The following is a 22,839-nucleotide window of genomic DNA, read 5'->3' on the forward strand; positions in this document are numbered from 1 at the left end:
TCATGGGGGATTCAAGCCAGAAAAGAATAAGCTTTAGTTTCTTGCTGACTCTGACCACAGGCCCTGGGAGGATGTAGACCACGGCCCAGTATGGCCTCCTGATTTCTGATTTTTCTATAAAACCATTTGTGTGTCCTCTTCTCTCATTTCCAAGGAGGATGTCCCAGATCTTCCACTCTGCCTGCCTTTTCACCTCCTCAGCTTTCCCAGTATGTGTGGAGGGTTGATTCCCATCTGACCTATGAATGTGCCATGAAATAGCCTCTGGTGGCCCTGGTCCTGCCCTTCTTTAGTTGTATGTTAATCTGGTCTTTACCAAAACATCATTCTGGGCAAGCAGCCTCTCCCTAGGATCTGTTTCTGAGACAGTTCCTGCAGGTGTTCCTGGTCACACCTTCAGTATAGAGGAAAACAATTTATAGAGGAAAAAAAATCGCATAAAGCAAATTCTGGACTATGTGGCTACATTTGCTCTGTAAAGAACCCACCAATTCCACAGAAAAAAACCCTTTAAAATTATAACTATGATATTTAATTTCCTGAAACATTGACAACAACTTTGTCTACAATATCTTTAATATAGGGTCTCCCTGGCGCCCAGAGTAAGTCTTATGATCTCCTAAAGAGACATAGATATAATAGTAGGGGAACAATTGCTTTTAAGCTGTGCAGTTGTGTGGCTCTCAGGGGAATTGATTCTGAAATCCTCTGCTATTAACAACATATTTCTGGCCAAAGACATTTGGCTTACATGTGGCCAACCCAGGCTTGATCCCCAGAACTGACTATGTTGCCCCACCAGGATCCCTGACCACAGATCCAGAAGAAAGCCCAGAGAACAGGTAGGTCTGGTCCCTAAACAAACAGATAATATATTTCAACTTGGAAAATTTTATTTCCAAAGAAAGCTATTTCTCTGGAGCATTGATTCTTTAGTAAACTTGTATGTGGTCCACTTATCAGAGCCTGTGGCACACAATGAAAATCAGCATTGTCAGGAAACTCAGTCTCAGATACAGAAAATCACTCCCCACCCCAGAAGTGGCAGTCAGGACAAGTTATTGGGTCCATCAAAGCCAGGAATTTCTTTTTCCTCCCCATTCACCTCAACACCTCAGACCTTCTAAGAATTACTTTCTCTTCCTGCCCTACATGGGGATATGAAGAATGTTTACAGAATATTTTTAGACAACCCATGAATTCCAAGTGAGACAACCTGTGTCCCTTGGTAAAGATAGGAAGGAGATCCATAGATATCTTTATTATTCACCCTCCAACACAGACAAAAGAATTAATTATTTAAGTGCTATCTGTAAAAATCATAGCAATCAGAGGAAGGCATTCCCACTGAAGGGTGGCATCTTTTACATTCTTTCCTCCTGTTAAACTTCAGCCAACGTGCTGAGTTATGGGAGCCTGCCATGCAGAATAGCGATATGTATCATAATTGCAGCTCTCTGTGCGAGCTATCTATCAGAAACCTTAATGTAATTGCCAGCCTGAATCCTAATTCATCTCAGAGAGAAGCTTATTACTTTGGGGGTGTTGTATCACCTGCTTTTAAATCACACACAAGTATAGCTGCAATGATCTATTTAGTCGTCAATGTTTTAAACATTGCTGCTTGTGTCTACATTAATTCCCTATCTGCCAGCAGCTCCAGATGAGACCTTGGGCCATGTTGGGGCAATGTTAGGCTGGGCTTGCTGTCCTGTTCCAATCTCTGTCTCTTTCCTTACAATCCACACTCATCTGCTCAATGGCACGACTCCTCCAACATGATCAAGACCTGCAAAATGCCCTAAGGGGCTGCTCAGTGCCCACCAGATTGACCATCTCTCCACATAGCCTCAATAAGCCTCTGACAATCTCACTCAGGAGCACAAATTGACAACACTAGAGGTTCTTACCATTAGACAGAGAGTTCTGACCTGACTGCCACTCCAAAGGGACTGAGATTATTGCAGATAATCACCTGCAACTTGACAAACTCTCTTAAGATACAGAAGAAATGGACAAAGAGGGCAAAGTTACATGGCATAAAATAGAAATGCTGAGATAAAAAGATCAAACATGAATGGCATAAGTTTATGTAAAAATCAAAGTTTGGGGGTACATGCCAGGAATATATGCAAAGAAGAAGGGGGATTAGCCAGCAAATGGCATCAGACAACCATGGTGTTAAAATACATCTTCAAGGGCCCGGAGAGATAGCACAGCGGCATTTGCCTTGCAAGCAGCCGATCCAGGACCAAAGGTGGTTGGTTCAAATCCCGGTGTCCCATATGGTCCCCCGTGCCTGCCAGGAGCTATTTCTGAGCAGACAGCCAGGAGTAACTCCTGAGCATCGCCGGGTGTGGCCCAAAAACCAAAAAAAAAAAATACATCTTCAAGAATAGGAATGATAATAGAGTATGTAGGACAATTGCCTTGAACACAGAAGCCCACCCAGGCTCAATACCTGGCATCCTATATGGGACCTGAGTCTGCAGAAGTGATCTCTGAACATCAGGCCAGGAGGAAACTCTGAGAATTGCTGGGGTAGCCCCAAATATAAATAAACTAAAAAACATCCTGGAGAGTTGGAATGATAATACAGCAGGGTATAATACAGCAGTCAGACAACAGGTCCAAACTCCAGCATCCCATAATTCCTTCAAAACTCCCAGAGTAATCCCTGAGCACAGAGCCAGAAAAAAAGCTCAGAATATCGATGGGTATGGCCAAAACCCAAAACAAACATCCATGAAGACACTTATATTTAGTGACCCTCTGCAGAAACCTGGATTTAGAGGAACAATGTACAAAATAAGGTCTAGGACATACCTAAGTACACATCAGACAGGGGTTCAGAGACAAAGCCATTGAATTCAGCAGCTGTCAGACTTCTAGACACTTCTCAAGCTGGAAGGGAAGAAGAGGCAGGACCCTGGCCTTCATCCTTCCCAGATGCAACAGGGAAAAGCCTTCTTTCTCGGACACAGAGAATGTGTCCCTGAGCTGCTTTTTCAGTGGGAATGAAAAAAGAACCTTTGACTTCTGAAATTTCAGCTTTGCTCCTCTTTGAGTTACAGAATCTTGGGGTCTAAACAGTGCTTTGAAACCAGCTATAAAATTGCATTGCAACCAAAGTTGCAGAATGCAATACTCACAGCCATGGGCAGAAAATCATCTCTAGCTCCTGATCTCCAGAACATACTTCCAGGGCATCCAGGATGATCCAACCAACATTTTTCTGCCCTGCCTAAAACAGTCTTAAACCTCCCAAGAGTCGCACAATTCGAAACCGTGAGTGTTACTGAAAGAATGAATGAGAACAATTCCTGATGCTCCACCACTGGATCCCAGGCAGCTCCCCCCCCACTCCCATCTCTAGCATGACATGACCTGTATCTGATCCAGGTAGCATTTCAATGAAGGTTTCTTGGAAAGTGCACCTGCTCTGAGCATCTAGAAGCTTGCCCTAATGTCCTTGTCAAAAGAGCTTGCATGCACATTCCTAAAGAGCTCATGCTGTGTCCACAAAAGGGGCCACCAAATGCCATGGCTCTAACCACCATTCTCAGAGTCCACCTTTGTAATGAAAGATACTGAGGTGTCTGGGGGTCACTAACACTGGCAAATGCGCTTGGCATGGGCAAGGAAAAGAGGAGTAGGGCTGTAGCTCTTTGATCAGAAAACACACACTCTGCTTCCGCCAGTCCCAGTCTGAAAGGCTCAACATAGGGACACACAGGGACACAGGAACATACGACATCCAGCAGCCTTGTCTCCTGAATGTCAGTCGGCCATGATAGGCATCCATGCTGCCAGACACCACACTTCAGCTGCTCAGTATTCAGCAGGGAAGAAGCATGTGGTCACCCTACATTAGGCATTTTGGTTTGCCACAAGGACACAGCACCCCTCTTGATAAATGGAGGCACCAGCCAGTGTTCAGGAAAGGGGCTCACAGTACAGGTTTCCAGCAAGTGATCAGCAGCACAGAGATACTGCCCTCCCACCACTACCCACTAGTGCAGAGGAGTCAGGAGTGATGAATGAGTCAGAAGATGAGTTCTACACCCTCTGTGCAACATACCAGCCCAGCTGGTGTGCTGTCTGCTTCAGAACTCCAGAACACTGAGCATGGGAGAGATAGTACAGCATGAAAGAAGATTGTACATGCACTGACCCCGATTTGATCCCAAGTGTCACATAAGAATCCCCAAGCAGTACCAGGAGTTATCCCTAAGCACAGATCCAGGACAAAGCCCTAAGCAAGGCTAATCTTGGTGCATGGCCCTGTTTAGGGCTAGATGCCCAACAACCCTCCCTGTGTGACATGGGTCTGAGAGCTGAATCAGAGCTCATGCTAGCCAGAGGAGGTCATGACAAAGTGAGGACCAAGAACTCCTTGGACTCACATTCTGCATCCTCCATATCCTCTACTTTCTCCCCCCATTCCTCGGGGAGTAGGTGTAATCCTTATAGACAGAATCAGAAAACTAAAGTCAAAGAAGAGAAAAGAATTATTGAGGCAAGAGAGCAGGTAAGCAGGTCAGAGAGATAGCAGGTCAGAGAGGTAGGGCATTAGATTAGCCTTGCAAGCAGCCAATCCAGGACCGACGGTGGTTCAAATACAGGCATCCCATATGGTCCCCCATGCCTGCCAGGAGCAATTTCTGCGCACAGAGCCAGGAGTAACCCCTGAGCACAGCCGGATGTGGCCCAAAAACAAACAAACAAAAACAAGAGAGTGAACAGGTAAGGGAACCCAGTTTGGCAGTTCACTTGATCCCCAAGATCTAGCTAGATGGATGACAGAATATCTAGGATGCAAGCCCTAGCCCCTATTTTGTTTATCAATATTCTCCCAACAACCACTATTATTGTCCCAGTTACCCTCTCTTGAGGCTCAGAGAGGTTAAGACATTAAACAAACCAGGCACAACTTGTTATAGGATTAGGAAAATACATGCTGTTTCACAAATATCCTCCAAATCTCCTGAGCTGCCAGGGGAGGGGTTCACAAATAATATAACGTGGGTGTTGCAAAAAAATTTTTTTTTCTAAATTAAATCTCATACAAAGCGATACAAATGAGACTTTTTAAAATATGTGGTTTGGATAATACTACTATAGTTATATAAGTTGTCATCTTAGGGGAGGCCCAGAGGAGTACATTAGATCTCTCTGAACTACTTTTTACCACCTCTTAGGTTCTATAATTAGCTCAAATAAAAGTTGAAAGATAAGTGATAGGAACTAATTCAACCTGACAGGCACTTACAAACACCCAATGCGAGACCAGCTTGGTGCTGCATGGTTCAGACCACTGGGACTCTGGGATGACAGAGCTGTGATACAGGATTTCTATTGGCCCCCTAAAATGTGATGACTTTAAGACCCTCACAATTCCAGAAATCCTTTCTCTTCTTCCCACATGAAACAAATCAGGGTATGACCTGCGGGCCACATGAGGACACTGAGAAATTTATCCAGCCTGTAGGATGTTTTTGCCACTGCTGCATGTCGCTGCTTAGCAGCTGACTCGACTCATCCTGGGCCCACAGGATCTTATTCTACACACACTTTTGTGGGATGTGCACTGCACTTTCTCAATACCCCTTTGTCTTTTGACTCCTCCTTTCAGTATCAGGCAGTGGTCCTCAAAACTATAACCTGCCAAAAGAAGGTTTGTAGTTCACATTAAAATACTGGTAAAGGCCGGAGAAATAGTACAGCAGTAGGGCATTTGCCATGCACTCAGCCAATGCAGAACTGATGGTGGTTCAAATCCTAGCATCCTATATGGTCCCCTGAGCCTGCAGGAGCGATTTCTGAGTACAGAGCCAGGAGTAACCCCTGAGCACCGATATGTGTGACCCAAAAACCAAAAATAAATAAATAAAATAAAATAAGATACTAGTATGTTTGTTCATTTTTAACTTTACTTATTCTTCATTTTAAATATTTGTTCCATAGTTCATTTTTTAACTAAAGTTTGACCCTCTAACAGGTCTGAGAGATAATGAACTGGCCCCCTGTTTAAAAAGTGTGAGGACTCCTGGATCAAATCATGCTGTGTGTCTGCATCTGTGCTGCATCACTGATAGGCTAATTTCAAAGGATCTGCTTAACACTGTTCTCTACCTCTGAGAAGGGAGATCCCTGAACTAGGACTTTCCTACTGCCCATCCAAATGTAGTTCAGAACCTCCAGCCATGCCATGCTATTACTCCCTACACACACACACACACCCCCACCAGTGGCTGGGCCTCAGCATTAGTGGCTATTGTAAAGGGCTAAACTAGACAGCCAAGTGCTAGGTATTAATGTCCAGGTTTAGTCCCTCTTCAACCAAAATGAAGGTGAAGGCTCTCATCAGTTGATCTGCCCTGCACCGTTTTATATGCCCTTCCAAGTAGACTCAAGGAGGCTTCATATCTCATCCTCCACACACTTTTGTAAATAATACTTTTATTAACCTTACTTCAAATTACCTAATTTGAATGTGCCATCTGTTGCCTGCCAGAATGGTCTCTGATACCATCTCTGACAGCAAAAACCCTAGTTAACGTGCTGTTTTATTACTCACAGAACTCACCAGGAGTTGAGGTAGGCCCCGTAGGGGTGAGAATCCTCTGGTTGGGTATCTCCTAGCTTTCCCAAAGTTGTGCTTATGGCAAATTTATTTAAATTGATTTTGCTCTTTGCAAATTCAATGCTAGTTTAATTGGGAGAGCTCTATCCTTTTTAATCTATTCTGGAGACATGGGTCTCTTAGGAAATCTGATGAAAGCTATAGACCTTCAACCTAGAAAATGATACAAACGCATGTCTCCATAAATGTTTGCATAAATTTTCTGGCAGTGCATAAACCACAGGTTAAGAACCCTGCAATGAATGCATTATTTATCAAGACAAAGAATCCTATGGTGATGTGCATATCTGCTTCCTAATTCTATAACATAGATAACTCTAAATACTCTGAGTATCAGCATGAGGATTAAATTACTATTAGTGTGACCATTAGCATCAATATTTAAATGAAAATGGCACTTGGGCAATAAGTCAGAGTGCCATTGTTAGTATTGGGATGAAAAGAAAAAATAGAAACTCACCAATAAGAGAAAAGTAGCAAGAACAACACAAACAAACCTTTACCCTGCCCAGCACTGTCCTAAGTGCTTTGTGAATAGTGACTCATTTCCTGCTCACCACATCTCAGAAGGAATTCCAGACCTCCCCTTCAATTCCTCAAGACCTTAACACCTTCCTGCTTCTTTATGCCCAGGATGTGGCAAAAAACGTCACTTCTAGATAAGATGAGATGTGGAAAGAATCTGAACATCCTAATTCCCAACAGCAACGTCCTCCCCTAGCATCTCATTGTCAGCATTGCCTTCTATGCATCCTTTGTCATGAGACCAGTTGTATCCCTTATCTGATCCTAGAACTAGCTGTACTGCCCTTCATCTGTGATCAGAGGGTTCTGGTATCTCTCCTACTAGGGACACCATGAACTGAAATAGTCTATGGCATATTCGCAAATGATTGCATTTGGATACATTGAGAGCTATTTATGTATGGCATTAGTCCTGTGCTAAACATCTAATAAGCAAGAATCCTCCTGATCAGTTAATGGTTGATTCTATAACTCAAAGTTTTGTGATTCCATTTGATACATGAGGAACAGGGGTTAAAAGGGCTAATATCCCAGTCAGTTGGCTAATAAGGAATGGATCTAGGATTAAAGCCCTGACAGGTGGTCACTATTACTGCTTTCCAGGTTAAGATGATACTGAGTGGCTGGAGCAATAGTAGAGTATGTAGGAAACTGACTTGCCCATAAAAGACTTAGGTTCAACCCAGGCATCCCACATAATCCCTCCTGAGCAGCACCAGGAGTGATTCCTAGGTGCAGAGCCAGGAGTAACTCCTGAACACTGCCAGGTAAGTCTCCAAAGTATTATACTGACATCTCACATAGCCTATCTTTCCAATTCCAATATCAGCCCCATCTTCTTTACTCAAGCATATATCATGAGGGCCAGAGAGACAGTACAGAAGGCACTTGTATTTAGTTGACACAGATTCAATCCATAGCATTATGTATGGTACCTCGAACTCCACCAGGAGTAATTCCTGAGCAGAACCAGAAGTACTGAGGACAGGTGGGTGCACCCAAACCTCCCCTCATATAAAATAGAATGCATTGTGGGATTCCACTGAACCTTGAACCTGCTTCACAGTTTTGAAATCAAACATGTGCTCATTGCATTCTTGTGTTGTTGTTTATGGACCAAACTGGTAACATACAGAGTTTATTACTGTCTCTGTGCTGGAAAGGCAATGTGGGGCCATTTATGGTGCCAATAATAAAACTTGGCTCAGCTACATGAAATACAAGCACTCTTAACCCACTGTAATGTCTTTCCCACCTTGTGCTAGTTCATCTTAATAATTGCTAGGAACTTGGTACCTACAACTCCTAATGAATATCCAGGAATACAATTCAGCCCCAAGCTCAGACCCTGAGACACAGGAAGTGTGCTGAATAAAGTTGTAAAAGAAAACCCTCAAATAACAATTATAAACACTTATCTTTGGTAGAAGTAATGAAAGGAGTGAATCAGATCTCATCCTATTGTAGCTCTAGAAACTATCAATTATTCCTCTGTGGCCTGAAACCCTATGGGCCTCATAAAATATCAAAAACAACTTCAATCCTTAGACTCCATTTGGGGTGATTCCTTTGCTTCTTGTTTCAATAGAAAAATTAGAGTCCCATGAGGTATCTCAGAAAGCAGGAAAGCGGGTGCTACTTTTCATAGCTCAGAGACAGGAGGTGAGCAGGAATCCTCTGGACACTTCCAACTGTCCCCTACTTCTCTCATTTAACACACCAGCTGTCTGGAAGTACATCTGTGCAACACTGCCTCCAGCCAGAAAAATAGCCAACCTACACAAGCCACATGTGTAACTTTAAAATCTCCTCTCCTCTCCTCCCTTCTCCTTCTATATTTTTTAAAAGGATTAAACTTTTAAAAGTTTTTTTAAAAGGATTAAACTGCCTAGGAGAATTCTGTCCCATATTCATGGCCTCTCAATTCCCTGGCCACCTCAAACCAGCTCTCCCTCCTCTCCTGCCATTTTGGGTCCATGTTCCTAAGATATTACACCAGTGAAGTCACTGAAGAACTCACTTCGAAGTTTCTATTTCACTAACCAGCTGCTGATGTCCACTACCATCCCTCTTGCTCACCAACTCTGACATAAATGCAAGAACATTTCTTGGTCCCAACAGAGTTTTAATCCATTATTCCAAGGACCATGCCACGTGGTTGCTGACCATATTTCCTTCTTAATCAGCTTTGATTCTATTGTCCAGCATTATAATCCTTCCCTGACAAACTATTTAACTGCCCTCCTCTCCCCCAGGCACTAATCCAATCCAGTCTGATTAATGTAAATAGCACTGAAAGGTCTACTGTAAATACAGATATCTTGCAGGTGGTCATTCAGTACCATGGACAGCACCAAGACCTTTCCCAACAAATGCAGTGTCAAACCCAAGAGATAAATGAGTCCATCCCATTTAAAATACTACCTAAAATTATCAAGTACCTAGGAATAAACCTAACAAGAGAGGTGAAAGATCTATACCATGAAAATTTCAAAAGCCTCAGAAAGAAATTGAAGAGGACCTAAGGAATTAGAAGAACATCCCATGCTCATAGGTACAAAGAATCAACATCACCAAATGACCATCTTACATACTCTACTATATAGCTTCAATGCCATCCCTATCCAAATTCAGGCGTAATTTTAAGGACCTTGAACAATCAATTATAAAGTTCGTGTGGAACCACAAAACACAATGGTTAGACAAATCCATACTGAAAAACAAGAAATCAGCTTTATTCAGGCATGGAGAGGAGATGCAGAGGCAGGAGGAAGTACAGGAAGTGATTGGGAGTGGGGCATAAAAGGGGGAGAAGGGATGAGAAGAAAGAGTTGCAGCAATACCCATTAACAAAGGGTAGTAGGTGGAAGCGGAGAAGAGCTGAATCACAAAAGCTGCCCTGCAATGGCAACAGACCCTTTTGGTCTGTCTACCTCTAAAAACTCAGGTGACAGGCACAGAGTTGGTCCATGTCATGGGGCACTATTGGGGGACTCTCCCCATAGCTCTGTACCCTCTCTTCAGGCCCAGAGCCAACTTTCCTGTAACTAATTCCCAGGTTCCTGCTCTAGGGGAGAAAACAGAGTTTGAGGTTTCTTCAGGGAAGTTTCTGAGGAGTGTTGTTCCAACATTCTTTATAATCTAATGAAATGATTATACTACACATCCAGGTCCCAATCTCAGCTCACATGAGACAATTAGTGAAGTTTAACCTCTTTTTTGCCCTGCAAAGCTTCATCCCAACATCCCTGGTTATAGGACAGGGTCAGTAAGTGAGTCTCCTGGAAGGTGCTAAATCAGCTTGGCTAAGAGATGGTTTTCAGGTTTCTGGGGTGCAGAACCACCTAAAAGTGGGATGAGGGGACAGCAACCCTCAAGTGCCAGAGAGATTGAGAGCTTCCTGTGTCCAGGAGGTGAGAGTGGCAGCCTACTCTGCTCCCTCTCAGCCTAGGAAGACCCATTGGGAAGGGAATCTCATCCCCTCTGTTCAGAGGGGGTGAGGGGCATGGTAGGTGATGGATGAGAGAAGGTGGATTATTACCTTCTCTGTTCCCTCCATATCCCCACCAGTTCCTACTATTCAAGTTAGAGTCTTTATTGTAGGCTCTACCCTTTCTAAATCACTAGCCATCATCCTGAAGCCATTCACCTCTCAGTCATTTAATCTATATGCCTAGAGAGACCCCGGATTGCTCCCTATGGAGAACCATAATCTTGTATCTTTTGGTTAAAAGGAGATAAACTCTTTCCCAAACCTCAGCTTTGCCCATCTCCTCCTATACTCTCACCTTTGAAATGACTCAGAATGAGGTAAGCCAATGATGAGACAAGATGATAATTTTTTCTTTTCTTCTGCTCTGTGACTGAGACATTCTGCCACCCTTCTCCTTGTTCAAGGCCACAGGCTTGCTACTTCCTTTCAATCCCAGGTTTGGACCATTTAGTCAGTGTGGATTGGCATGACAAAATTCCAGGGCTGGGTGTCTGCTATCAGACCCAGAGGCTAGAAACCCAAGATGTTGAAAGATCTGGTTTCCTCTGCATCTCTCTCCTGAAAGAGCAAAGATCTGGATTCACTGCACTCTCACATGTCCATGCATGGTACCCCTCTAACCTCATTTGTATCTTAATTTTCTCTTTAAAGATCCAATATCCAAATACAGCCAAATTCTGACTTACTGGGAGCTAAAGTTTCCCAATAGGAAAAGGATATTAACCCTTAAGGAGGTAGGTATTCGAAGGGTGTTCTTACCATAGGGGAGAAGGAGCTAGTAAGTTACAAAGACCAGGAAAGCTTATTGGAAACCCAAGTCTCAGGCCTGACTCTGGCCCCCTGTGGATTGTGTGTGTGTGTGTGTGTGTGTGTGTGTGTGTGTGTGTGTTTTGGAAGAATCCTTAATAATACAATTAATTTTTTTAAAAAGAGAAAAAATTTGACACAGACTCAAAACCCCTCTCTTTATAATGTCATTTACCCATGCATAATTTTTCTGTATCATAATTGTTGAAATTCTTCAAGAAGGTTTTTATTATTTTTCAGGACATTCTAGCAAGACAGATTTCCTATGCTGTACAGTCCTTTTTTAACCTGCTTGATTTGTGTACATTCTCTTCTAACAGGGAAAACTGAAACCTAAATTTCCATGTTCCTTTTCAAGGGTTCTTGTAGTCTTCTAGGCCAGGGGACTCTTTCCAGGAAGTCTTCAAGTATGGGGGTTTAGCTAGAAGATCCTGCATGAACTCTTTAGCCATAACTCTCAGATCTGGTGCTCTAATAAGGTCCTTTTCTCATAATCCTTAGTACCTGCCACACCAACCCACTGGATGCTTTTCAAATATAGCAAGTGTGCCTCAGTTGCTTGGAATGTTCTTCCTAGAGGTATCTACATATCCTGATCTTAATCCAGGTCATTACTTATATCTCATCTAGTAGACTCTTTTCTTTTTTTTTTTTTTTGTTTTTGAGCCACACCCGGTAATGCTCAGGGTTGCTCCTGGCTTGGGGGACCATATGGGACACCGGGGGATCGAACCGCGGTCCGTCCAAGGCTAGCGCAGGCAAGGAGGCGCACCTTACCTTTAGCGCCACCGCCCGGCCCAGACTCTTTTCTTAAATCCTTCTCAAAATAGTACTTTTCTGTTCATATTCTGCCTCTTTCCTCTTAGACTGCCTATTTTTTTCTGACATAATCATTTATGTATTTTGTTTCTTAATTGAATGTGTCTCTTACCAGAAGGCAAACTCCATTAGTGGGTATATTTTGCTTTATTTATTGTCATGTGCCTAACATCTAGAACAGTGCCTAAAACGTAATCAGCATTTAATCATTTCCCATGACTTAACAAATGAGAATGTACCAGAAGCACAAATTGGTGACTAGAATGTAGGGTGTTTAAATAGGAAACTCTCATTTTTTCAATAGACAGCAATTAAGTGATAAAGATTGTTATCTAAGAAATAAATATAAATGCCAGGAAATAAGTTACATGCTACATTATGTTAGCGAAATATCTGACTAAAATGAATAATAAAGGTAGTATTCTAGAAATAATGAGTCACTAAAATGTTTTTGATATTTCACTAAAATTTACTTATTATTTGATTATGGTGGGATCAATTCTTCCTTGGTGATATATATTATTTTTTTCTCCAATGCATTTTATCTATTAGGATTGCTAACTATGTGCTTTAATTCAAAATATTTAGTGTGTTTTAAATTTTGCGGTAGTTACTAAATTTAGAAAACCTCTTAACAGATGGTGTGATTTTAGAATTAACACTGCATAACAACTGTAACACCATCTATATTACAGGCATTATTTTACAAATATTTGCTGATTTCTTGGTACATTCTAAATGCTACGATTAGTTATTCCAACTACATAAACTATTGAAATATATATTTTCGCTTTTATCAGTGTATTTTATATTGGTCATTTTTTGTTGATAATATCTTTCCTACATTTTCAAGAACAAGGATTTCTTTCCTTTTCTTTTTTTTTTTTTTTTTTTGTTGTTGTTGTTGTTTGCATCTTCCTAACAATTAGAGATGTGTGATGTGGAGCAGTTTTTCATGTGCCTTTTAACCATTTGTATTTCTTCTTTGAGAAATTGTCCATCTCTTCTCCCCATTTTTTGATGGGTTAGATATTTTTTCTTGCTAATATCTTCGATATTAGCCCCTTATCTGATGGGTATTGGATGAATAGCTTCTTCCATTCTGTGGATGGCTTTTGTATCCGAGGCACTATTTCCTTTGAGGTGCAGAAGCTTCCCAACTTAATATACTCCGAGCAGTTTATCTTCACTTCCACTAGTTCGGAGAGTGATGTTTCCTCCTTAAAGATGCGTCTGGGGCCGGAGAGATAGCACAGCGGCGTTTGCCTTGCAAGCAACTGATCCAGGACCAAAGGTGGTTGGTTCGAATCCCGGTGTCCCATATGGTCCCCCGTGCCTGCCAGGAGCTGTTTCTGAGCAGACAGCCAGGAGCAACCCCTGAGCACTGCCGGGTGTGGCCCAAAAACAAAACAAAACAAAACAAAAAAGATGCGTCTGCTCTCAATGGCATAGAGTGTTTTACCTACATGTTGCTTATTGTTTAGGTTACCTTATGGTTTAGGGTCTGATATATCAAGATCTTTAATCCATTTGGAACTGACCTTTGGGCATGGTGTTAGATGGAGGTCTGAGTTTGCTTTTTTGCATGTGGCTGACTAGTTGTTCCAACATCACTTGCTGAAGAAGCTTTACTTGCTCCATTTTGTATTTCTTGCCCTTATTATTAGCACCAAATGCTAATTCCAAACAGCCAATGATTTATAATTTGGCTCCCCAAATCCCACTAAAGTTGGTTCTTTCAAGCAAGGAGAGCCATTGGCAACACTAGTCCCCATAAGAGTGTACTAGCATCTTGGAGCCTCTCTAGAAAATAACTGCAAACAATTTTTTTTTTTGGTTTTTGGGTCACACCTGGCAGTGCTCAGAGGTTACTCCTGGCTCCAAGCTCAGAAATCCCTCCTAGCAGGCTTGGGGGACTATATGGGATGCCAGGATTCTAACCACAATCCTGCATGCAAGGTAAAGGCCCTACCTCCATGCAATCTTTCCGGTCCCCTGGAAACATTTTTTGAGACATTTTATGGACTAAGCCATCACACTTCAGCTGGGTTCAGTGAAAGCCAACCTTATGCAGGTTTTTATAGCCTCTTCTGTTTCCAAAGGCATATTTTGCAAAAAAAAAAAAAAAAAAAAAGGAGGGAAATATTCCAATGTGCCAGATGGGTCCCATTTCTGTCCTAGCTTTGGCAGAGAGACTGAGTCCTAAGTGTGTCCTTAGCTCCAGTTCAGCTTGCCTCTAAGGAAGTCGCCCCTTTCCTCCTCTGGACCACAAGTATTAATAAGCCAAGTGTTCAGAGAGAATGAAAAGGATAATCAAAGCTTGTGTGAAGAAGATGACTAATACATTCCATGACCCATGAAAGAGACAAAAGCATGTACTGCACATCATACATATCACTACACTTTCTCTCCAAAAAACAGGCTCTACTTAGGAGGATCAGGTTTCTTGCCAATATGAGCTTTAAAGGAATATTTTGATACCTGAGAAAGTGAAGGAGAAATTCAGTGTTTGGGAGGGTAGTGAAATGCAAGTTCTTAATGATTTCCTTCACTTCCCTGTTACATCGCTTCATTAGATATTTCAAAAACAAAATGAACTTTAGAAATAATGATGTGCCTGAAATCACTGAGCAGATAAGCCATGAAGGAAGGCTTGCTCTTGTCAGGGCCATCCCCTCTCAGATCAGATATGAAACCCACTTTCTCATTTGAAACAAGAAGTAAAAACAGGCCATATATCGAGAAAAATACTGGATTTGAGGAAAGGAAGTGTCCCTCCAATTTACTTTTCTTTGTCAGGGAGTACCCAGTTGTGCTCAGGTTTTATTGTTTGCTCTGTGCTCAGAGATAACTCCTGGCAGAGCTCAGGATATCATATGTGATACCATGGACCAAACCTGGGTCAGCAGCATGCCAAGCAAACACTTGACTCACTCTACTGTCTCTCCAGCTCCCTCCTTTGCATATTTTTCCTCTAGAATTTCTGAGATAAGTCACACCCCCATTCTTTACACCAGCCTGAATATTATAAGGAGTTGGAGCATGGGATTAGGAGTTCAGGCTTGGCATGGTTTAGAAACCCTACAATCAATGTTGGCAGGGATGTGATATTTCATTCACTGTTGATAGAGAGACTGTTTCATGATTCAGCCTTTTTAGAAAGTGTTTTGGAGTCTCCTCAAAACATAGCAAATAGAATGCCCATAGGACCCTGCTCCTGGGAATCTATCTGAAGAACATAATAATTTTAATTCACAAAGACACATGCATGCTTATGTTCACTGCAGCCAATTTACAATAGCTAAGATCTGAACACAACCCAAATTCCCAACCAAACATGAAATGATAAAGAAATGATGGTATTAAAAACAATGGAATACTATGCAACTCTGAGAAAATAGGAGATGTCAAAGTAACTTAGATGGAACTGAAGCAAGTCAGGCTATGTGAGTTCCAATACAAAGGATAAATTCCAGGTGATATCACTCATCTGTGCAGTATAAGGAAACAAAGAAAGGGATTAGACAATCCCCAATGCAAATAAACCCTTGAGATAAGATCAGTGATACTAGGAATTGAGGGATAAGGGAAAGGGGCCATAAAATGATTGATGATGGAGGTTTAAAACTCTGATGGTAATATTGGTGTCATATTCTATATCTGCCAAACAATATTGCAATACTGTTATAAACTATGATATTTCAATTTAAAAATTTTTGTTGTTTTTTTTTAAAGTAGCACAGAGGGCAGAGAGTACAGTGAGTAGGGTGCTTGCCTTACATTCAACTGATCTAATTCCCAGCGCCTCAGATGATTACCCAAGCACCACCCAGAAGTGATTTCTGAGCACAAAGCCAGTAATATAAGCCCTGAACACGTTCAGGCATGGTCACATAACAACAACCCAAAGCAACCCAACTCTGGCCCATAGCTATTGAATTTGGACAAGTATGCGAAAGTGGCTTTGAAAACTATCTAAACACATTTACTCATCTGCATTGTGTGAGTTTACCTTCCTGGAATATTCTAGGGCTTAGAGAGCAATGGTTAATTAAATCCTCAGCAGGTACTGCATAAAGAATATAATGATGCTGTCTGTCTGTCCCCAGACCATGTACCTTGTCTTGCAAATCTACCTTTGACTATCTGGTTACCAGTTTCCTCCTGCTCAAGATCTCAAAGCACACAAACTTACTATCAACATTAAGCCAAGTCCTGCAGACATATTTGCTATAGAATAAATAGATGGGCTTGAGAAGAAAGATTCTGGCTACAGAAGAAACCCTGAGAGAGACACACAAATCAGGATAGGAGTTATGTCTGTGAGAATAGAGGGTAAATAAAGAAGGAGATCTCAGTCCTGGGTGAACAGCTTCAGACCACCCAGTAGAATCTCTAGCTCTTTTTGGACTCATGATCTTGAGAAAGGAACCAAGTGAGATAGAGCAGGAATAGGGAAAGATGTGGGTCTTGATGTGCAGCACCTTCATGGAATACAAGGATACCAGGAAATAATGCAGGACCTGCACACTGGGACAGTGGCCCTGCGTCATTGGCTGCTTTCCTTTCCTGGAAGCTGCCTGCATTCCATCCTGGCTAGGGTTTCAGAGGGGCCACAGAGAAGATGCCAGGACCAAACCTCCAGAAGTTTTACCATAAGGCTGAGGTGCAGACTAGTTGGGCAACTGTAAGTAGCAACAGAAAGTCAGCAGCCTCTGGAGGAGTTTGTCTTACAATACTCACTGGTAGCGGTTAAGGTTTATCTCTGTTCATAAAGAAAAACAGAGACCTTACTTCACTGCATAATCATAGCACCCTGTTTTTTCAATCTGAAGGTTATTTCTTAACGTTCCATAGTATAATCATGTCTTGGTATAATTCTACTCCTTAAGAAATGTAAACAGAGCAGGGGCTGGACAGATAATAGTGTTGAAGCACTTGCCTTGCATGGAAATGACCTCAGTTTGATCCTAAGCATTCTATATAGTCCCTGAGCCCCACCTAGCGTGATAACTGAGTACAGAGTTAAGAATAAGCCTGAGTAAAGCAGGAGTTTCCCCTACAAAATAAAAAAAGAAAATAAAGTAAGAAAGAAAGAAAAAAAAAGAAAAGGTAAACATAACAGCTACTGATTCTCCCATGATCTATTTGTCTCCCCCTACACCTTAACCACACATATACTGTGAGCCTAAGTATAGAATTCTCACTCACATTGTCAGTGTATGACATATATGGTTTTCTTGGAGCACTGCAGTATGAGTATTATTGTCATTGAACCCAATGAAGAGTATCGAGCACCAGGGCTGCACGCAGGTGGGCAGTAGAAGCTGCTATAAGATACCTGCTATGGTAAAACTCATATTTTGAATTCTCTATCCAATTTTAGCACATATTTATTATTATTCCATATATCCTAATCTTGCAACAGACAGTTAAGTAATAAATGATTTTTCAGGTAAACCAGCACATATTTTAAAAAGCTTTGCATCATGGTTAAGCCTACCTTTTTATCAAAAATATCATGTGGCATAACATTTGTGATGATTATGTGGTGAAATATGGAACAAGCATTGGGAGGAATAAGAGAGTGAAAGTTCCTGAGTTCTAGTCTCTCTACATAGATAGAAATTCATTTCTTTTTTTAAATAATATCTTTGTTTAAGCACCATGATTACAAACATGCTTGTAGTTGGGTTTCAGTCATAAAAATACACCCCTTTACCAACGCAACCTTCTTGCCACCAAAACGCCCCATCTACCTCCTACTCCACCCCCCTGCCTGTCTTTGAGACAGGTATTCTATTTCTCTCACTACCATTGCTATGACAGTTGTTAGTCTAGTGGTTTCTCTAACTGCACTCACCATTCTTGTGGTAAGCTTCATGGTCCAGTCCTTCCAGCCCTCATCTCTATTGTCTCTGGGTATTATTACAATACTGTCCTTTATCTTTCTTAGATCCCACAGATGAATGAGACTGTTCTGTGTCTCTCTCTCCCTCTGACTTATTTCATTCAGCATAATAGTTTTTATGTCCATCATGTATAGGAAAGTTTCATGATTTCATTTTTCCTGATGGCTACATAGTATTCCATTGTGTTTATGTACTGCAGTTTCTTTAGCCACTCATCTGTTGTAGGGCATCTGGGTTGTTTCCAGATTATGACTATTGCAAATAACACTGCAATGAATCTAGGCATGCATAAGGCATTTTTATACTGTGTTTTTGTGTTCCTAGAGTATATTCCTAGGAGTGGTATAGCTGGATCATACTGGAGCTCAATTTCCAGTTTTTTGAGGAATCTCCATATTTTTCCATAAAGGCTGGACTAGAAGGCATTCCTGCTAGCAGTGAATGAGAGTTCCTTTCTCCCTATATCCCCATCAGCACTGATTGATTTTCTTGTTTTTTGAGATGTGTGCCAGTCTCTGTGGTGTGAGATGGTACCTCGTTGTTTTGATTTGTATCTCCCTGAGGATTAGTTATGTGAAGCATTTTTTCATGTGTCTTTTTTTTGTTAAGTTCTGTCAGTACCTTATATATCTTAGATATTAGCCCCTTATCTGATGGGTATTGAGTGAATAGTTTCTCCCATTCTGTGAGTGTTTTTTGTATCCTAGTCACTATTTCATTTGAGATGCAGAAGCTTCTCAGTTTAATGTAGTCCCATTTTTGTTTAACTCTGCTTCCACTTGTTTGGACAGTGGTGTTTCCTCCTTAAAGATGCTTTTAGTCTCAATAGCATGGAGTTTTACCTATATGTTGGTCTATATACCATATGGTTTAGGGTCTAATATCAAGGTCTTTAATTCATTTGGATTTAATGTTGATGAATAGTTTTAGATGAAGGTCTGAGCTCACTTTTTTGGGGGGGTTTGGTTTTGGGGTTACATCTGGTGACACTCAGGGGTTATTCTTGGCTATGCCCTCAGAAATTTCTCCTGGCTTGAGAGACCATATGGGATGCCCGGGATTAAATTGAGGTCTGTCTTGGGTCAGGCATGTGCAAGGCAAATGCCCTACCGCTGTTTTATCCAGAGTTTCCTTTTTTGCATGTGGCTGACTAGTTGTTCCAACATCACTGGTTGAAGAGGTTTTCCTTGCTCCATTTTGAGTTTCTTGCCCCTTTATCAAAGATTAATTGACTGTATGTCTGGGAACATTCTCTGAATACTCTAGTCTATTCCATTAATCTGAGAGTCTTTCTTTATTCTAGTACCATGCTGTTTTAATTACTATTGCTTTGTAATACAATTTAAAGTTGAGAAAAGTAATGCTTACAATCTTCTATTTCCTCAGGGTAAAAATTCATTTCTTAATTCAATAACTGAATTCCCTGCAGTACTCAATGTGTACTTTCTCTTCTTTGTTTATTGCCAATATAGCTCTGTGCAGATATGCTCTACACCAGGGGTCTCAAACTCAATTTACCTGGGGGCCGCAGGAGGCAAAGTCAGGGTGATCCTTGAATGCAAAGTCAGTAGTAAGCCTTGAACATTGGGGGTGTGACCCAAACAACTAAAACAAACAAAACAAAAAAAGATTCCTCTAGGGCAGGAACACAAAATGTTGTACAGGGGGCCGCAAATGGCCTGCAGGCCACAAGTTTGAGACCCCTGCATCTATACCAATGTTTCTCAACCTTTTTCTTACTTTAGCCTTCGGACCTTGTTTCCTGCCTGTGGACTCCTTGTGCTAGAGGTTGATCCCCTAGAACAGGGGTCTCAAACTCTTGGCCTGCGGGCTGCAAACGGCCCTCCGTAGCAACATTTTGTGGCCCTGCCCTAGAGGAATTTTTTTGTTTTGTTTTGTTTTGTTTTAGTTGTTTGGGTCACACCCCCCAATGTTCAAGGCTTACTACTGACTTTGCACTTAAGGATCACCCCGACTTTGCCTCCTGCGGCCTCCAGGTAAATTGAGTTTGAGACCCCTGTTAGACTCATGTCATAACCACCCTTCCATTTAGTTTATTTGTACTGATTTCCCCCTTGGAATACTAGGCATTCCGTAGGGGGTCATATGGCTCCTAAATGATGAATGCTATTTTAAGTTTTCTTTTGCAAACTGGTCCTCTTTCCAGTATTCTGAATTTCCTATGTTAATAAGTAGAAAGTGGGCAGTGCTCTAAGGAAGGGATTGGCCATCTTAACATCAACTAGTTAACTAGAAGGGAGAGTTCCATGAAGCATAAATCTGCTTATGTAGAATGTGGCAGTGATGGAGAGACAGTACAAGATTAAAGGTTCATGCCTTGGCTAAGGTTGACCATGATCTCTGGCACCATGTAGTACCCCAAGAATCACAAGGTACATCCCTGAGGCCATTCAGCACCACTAGGCTGGTCCATATCTCCACAGCACTTCAGTGGCCTTCAAGCACCAAATCTGGCCTGCTCTGTATGAGGGGGCTCCCATGCCTATTCAGCATCAAATGAAAGATGCTTCCAAATAATACAAAACAAAATAAAGGAGTAAAAGTCAGGGCAAAACCTGGATATTATGGCATATTTGTTCCAGTATTTGCATATTTTAAGATGAATGGTGAAAGGACTTAAAATCATGGGTCATTCTAATGATGAATTTAAATAAAATATAAACAAGTATTTTAGAAAATGCTTGTATAATACTGATATACAGGGGATGAGAGATAGTACATAAGTTAAGGTGCTTGCCTGCACATGGCTGACCAGGTTCAATTCCTGCTACTCCCTATGATCCCCACCAAAAGTGATTCCTGAGCAAAGAGACAGGAGTAATCTCTAAACATCACCAGGGGTGGCTCAAAAATAAAAAAAAATTAAAATAGTAAGAGATTAGTGCACAGTCATCTAGGACTTTTGACTTAGAAAAGGCTACTGAGAAAAAGCACTGCAAGAGGCTTGAGGAGATAGGTGGGTGATGATGGAACACATGGTTAAAGGGCCATGGAGACTCTTTTCCTTTTTGTTCAAGAGAGCTCCAATATAGGATAGAGCAGTCATAGGGCAGGAGGCCCACTCTCAGAGCAAACCCCTCTTCTCTCCTCCCACTAGGAGTTTCTCAGCTTTGAAGGTGTGTCCTATCACATCCTGGATAAATAAAAACAGAAAGTCAGGGAAGGGCTTCAAAGGTCAGATTTAATGCTAAAGAATAACCTCAGGGCCAAAGCAATAGTACAGCAGGTAGTACACAAAAACAGTCTTGCAAACAGCTGTCCTGGGTTCCATCTCCAGACACCTCACAGGGTGCCCTGAACCCCTCCAGGAGTACAGAACCAGGAGTAGGCCCTGAGCATTGCTGGGTGGGGTCCAATATTCAAAAATTTAAAAGTAGAATTAAAAAAAGAACAAGGTCAGATGTGTGCCCTTTGGAACACAGGAGAGAGAGAAGGCCCTCCTACACCCAAACTATTGATCAAAGGTCTGTTTTACCCTCTCCCTTATTCGAAGCACAACTTCTACTTAGAGGACCCCCTAACTGACAGCAATCACTCCCTCCTACCTTCTGTGGGAGTGGAAGTGGTACTGGAGGCAAGACAAACAGGCCCCTAGACCAAAATCAAAGGGATTATGCCCTACTAGACCACCCATATACACTCTCAGGAACCTTCAAGGATGGCTGAAATGGTTCCACAAGCACCACTCGCCAAATGACACGCCATAATGCAGAGGTGGGCACAGACTGGTGACCAGTAAATGTCTATCTGATGCACGATTCAGGTATCTGCTCATAGTACATGTGAGGAGATGGTGGTGATATGTACTGATCTGAGTCTTTCCTGGGCTGGAGCAGGGATGAGGCAGGTTCCTTGGGAGGAAGATAACTGTAACCTTAGTTTGGAAAGGTACAGGCCCAGGAGTAGAGGAACAGAGACACCCCAACCCCACAAGCTTCCAAACATGTGGGTGGCAGTGCTGGCCCTATAAGCATCGGAGGGTCCCAGTCATTAAGGTACTCAGAGCTTCATTTACAGCACAAACAGGAACTAGATTTGCATGTGGGCATGTGCGTCAGGAAGCCTGTACAGGCCAGGTCAGCTCTGCATGTCCCTGTCCACAGGTGCACAGTGAGATTGCTGAAGGCAGACTGATGAGGATCTAAACAATGATGCATCTTAAGGGGTAGATTTCAATAAATAAACAACTGCCTACGGTTAAAACGTCTCTCATGCATTCTTATCTTTTAGTTTGGTTTAGGGTTCCTGTTAGGGATCATTCCTGGTGGAGTGGTTTTGGAGAGGGCCTATGTAGTGCCAGAGAGCACACCAGGCTGGGCTACCTGTAAGGCTTACTGACCTCTTGTATTTTCTCTCCAATCCCCTCACTCTTTCTTTACTGCTCTTAATCCATGACAATGTAAACCTCATTATTTCAATATTGCAAGGCTACAAGAGAAAGAACACTTGCAGAATAAAATCCCAGAAGTGTTACCAGGAGCAATTCAGATGTAGCCTTTTGTTTGGTTTCAGCTAGATTCTTTTGTTATTCTACACTGCTTTCCTCTCCCTATGAAGAGCTATCATTTCTGGGAAACAGAAACAATGAGTTACTTGGTCAGAAGTACAAGTATTAA

At 41.9% G+C, this 22,839-nt stretch overlaps 1 protein-coding gene across 1 annotated transcript in view; it reads right to left on the reverse strand.

Annotated features, from left to right (window-relative positions):
* Positions 1-22,839, reverse strand: part of LOC126011833 (calsyntenin-2-like) — a 208,238-nt gene that overhangs the window by 42,557 nt on the left and 142,842 nt on the right. The window lies entirely within an intron of this gene.

The sequence above is a fragment of the Suncus etruscus genome, chromosome 6, assembly GCF_024139225.1.
Source record: "Suncus etruscus isolate mSunEtr1 chromosome 6, mSunEtr1.pri.cur, whole genome shotgun sequence".
NCBI lineage: Eukaryota > Metazoa > Chordata > Mammalia > Eulipotyphla > Soricidae > Suncus > Suncus etruscus.